Raw genomic sequence first — 3,169 nt, 5'->3', positions numbered from 1 at the left:
GTATGAGGGGGTAATATCACAATGTAGCAGACTGAGATTCTAAATGTCTTAGAAGGGGGGTAATATTCACACATTGAAGCAGACAGAATTCTAATGTCTAAGAGGGGGGTATCATTCACAATGTAGCAGACAGAATCTAATGTCTGCGGAAGATGAACCTATTCCTTGTGAGCTTCTGCTTGAGATCATAGCCTACTATGTAGGCCCATACACGTTCTACCTGTATGAGTTCATAGCCTGTCTATAGCTAGGACCACCGATATAGTTCTAACCTGCCCCTATTGAGTTTCATAGCGCTGTTCTAGCTTTAGCGCACCCAATATACGAGCCTTCGACGCGTGCCTATGCGTATTCCCATATCTCTTTATCTATGCTTAGTGGCCCCTTATATAAGTTCACCTGTATTTCCTACTATATATACACACACTATATACACACAAAATATACACACACACTATATACACACACTCAGACTGTATATATACACAAATACACTATACACACACTCAGACTATATATACACGCTATATATACATACACTCAGACTATATATACACACACTATATACACACAAAATATACACACACTATATAAACACACACGCAACAAGCAGACGACCGAAGAGGAGATCCCAGCGGCGTGGGAGGGACGTCACACTACACACTATATAAACCCTCACTAAACTATATATACACACTCACTATATACATATATACAGTACCAGTCACACAGTACCATTCTACATTGTATGCCAAATAGAATCTAAAGTTAACATTCTAAAGTAGTGTCAGAGCCAAATAGAATCAAAAGTTAACATTCTAAAGTAGTGTCAGAGCCAAATAGAATCAAAAGTTAACATTCTAAAGTAGTGTCAGAGCCAAATAGAATCTAAAGTTAACATTCTAAAGTAGTGTCAGAGCCAAATAGAATCTATACAAAACTGTTTCTGGTAGCACAGTGGATCTGAAGTCAGAGATGGAGCAGTGGGAGAGTTTAGAAAGACACAGCGTGTGATAGTTTAAAGAAAGGGAAACGTCGGTTTGAGTTCACTATAACAGTAGGAACAGTATGACCCTAGTTGAGTGCATTAGAGCGGCCCCTCACCAAACCCATTCGATTTCACTGATCAAACACTCAAAACAAAACAAATATCCAGCCAGTGCCTCAGAATTTCCATTCAGTACCTCACAAAGGCTGTTTGATGGGAACTTGGAAACACACAGTTTAAAGTCAGAGACAGAAATAGACCATTACATTAAGTTCTAGCAACAGAAAAGAAACCCATACCTGGTGAAGATGGGAGAAGAGTTTAAGGAAGTTGCAGAATAGTCTGACTTTATAGAGTTGCTGCAGCTCATGTGTGGGTGTGGCAGCCAGAAGCCTGTGGGATGGTACGTCTCCAGAGTTTAATATGAGTGAGAAGGGGTCCTCTCTCTCTCTCTCATTCTCATTCTCTCTCATTCTCTCTCTCTCTCTCTCTCTCTAACTTCCCCTCTCCTCTCAACTTCCCCTCTCCTCCTCTCCTATTCCCCTCTCTCATATCCCCCTCCCCTCACTCCGCTCCTCTTCCCTAACTCTGTGAACCCTGCAGGCCCATCAGAGCATGAAGACAGTTTCCAGTCCACTACCAACACCCCCTGCTGGCTGACATACACACTACACCCCCCTTTTCCCCCATTCCACACAACCTCAGTCACAGTTACCCATCTAATGATATGTAGGTAGGGCTGTTACTGTGATTGTATTACCGCTACACCGGTGGTCACGAGTCATGATGGCAGTCAAATTCTTTGTGACCATTTAGTCATGGCAATTCGGCTTCACCAAGCTCTGATGCTGCTGATTATCATTAGTAACATAACAAACTTGCTGACTGGTACTCCGTACTATATTGTCGCTCTAATCACTAACATCAATGCAAATGTAATCGAAAATCGAATCAAACAATTCATGAGAGCCCATGAGCTCATGTTGTGCAACATTTATATAGACTATACAATTGTGTGAAAACAGAATTATGGCCTCTATTAAAAAGAGGAGGATCCCATCAGCTTTCTATGGGCTAAATCAAATCAAGTTTATTTTATATAGCCCTTCGTACATCAGCTAATATCTCGAAGTGCTGTACAGAAACCCAGCCTAAAACCCCAAACAGCAAGCAATGCAGGTGTAGAAGCACGGTGGCTAGGAAAAACTCCCTAGAAAGGCCAAATCCTAGGAAGAAGGTCTGGGACAGGTAGGTCTGGGACAGGTAGGGGTTCCATAACCGCAGGCAGAACAGCTGAAACTGGAATAGCAGCAAGGCCAGGCGGACTGGGGACAGCAAGGAGTCATCATGCCCGGTTTGCCGTGACGTATGGTCCTAGGGCTCAGGTTCTCCGAGAGAGAGAAAGAAAGAGAGAACAAGAGAATTAGAGAGAGCATACTTAAATTCACACAGGACACTGGATAAGATAGGAGAAGTAGTCCAGGTATAACCAACTGACCCTAGCCCCCCGACACATATACTACTGCAGCATAAATACTGGAGGCTGAGACAGGAGGGGTCAGGAGACACTGTGGCCCCATCAGAAGAAACCCCCGGACAGGGCCAAACAGGAAGGATATAACCCCACCCACTTTGCCAAAGCACAGCCCCCACACCACTAGAGGGATATCTTCAACCACCAACTTACAATCCTGAGACAAGGCCGAGTATAGCCCACAAAGATCTCCATCACAGCACAAACCAAGGGGGGGCGCCAACCCAGACAGGAAGATCACGTCAGTAACTCAACCCACTCAAGTGACGCACCCCTCCCAGGGACGGCATGAAAGAGCACCAGTAAGCCAGTGACTCAGCCCCTGTAATAGGGTTAGAGGCAGAGAATCCCAGTGGAGAGAGGGGAACCGGCCAGGCAGACAGCAAGGGCGGTTCGTTGCTCCAGAGCCTTTCCGTTCACCTTCACACTCCTGGGCCAGACTACACTCAATCATATGACCTACTGAACAGATAAGTCTTCAGTAAAGACTTAAAGGTTGAGACCGAGTCTGCGTCTCTCTCATGTAGCCTAGTCCGATATGTCCTATATGTTTTAATGAGGTTAGTATCACACCTCATGTAGCCTAACCCATAGGCCTATATGTTTTAATGAGGTTAGTATCACACCTCATGTAGCCTAGCCCATAG

The 3,169-nt window shown here is 44.6% G+C and overlaps 1 protein-coding gene across 2 annotated transcripts in view; it reads right to left on the bottom strand.

Moving 5' to 3' along the window:
* LOC112071047 (EH domain-containing protein 2-like) overlaps positions 1-1,381 on the bottom strand; it is a 36,240-nt gene extending 34,859 nt beyond the window's left edge. For both annotated transcript variants that reach the window (XM_024138499.2, XM_070439229.1), the window contains exon 1: positions 1,288-1,381. The gene's annotated coding sequence lies outside the window, so the exon portion shown is untranslated. The remainder of the gene's footprint in view (positions 1-1,287) is intronic.
* Positions 1,382-3,169: the final 1,788 nt, after the last annotated feature.

Source organism: Salvelinus sp. IW2-2015, unplaced genomic scaffold (genome assembly GCF_002910315.2).
Source record: "Salvelinus sp. IW2-2015 unplaced genomic scaffold, ASM291031v2 Un_scaffold1500, whole genome shotgun sequence".
In the NCBI taxonomy this organism is placed as follows: Eukaryota; Metazoa; Chordata; class Actinopteri; order Salmoniformes; family Salmonidae; genus Salvelinus; species Salvelinus sp. IW2-2015.
The sequence above is the reverse complement of the archived record's forward strand: the minus strand, read 5'-3'. Positions and strand labels throughout refer to the sequence as shown.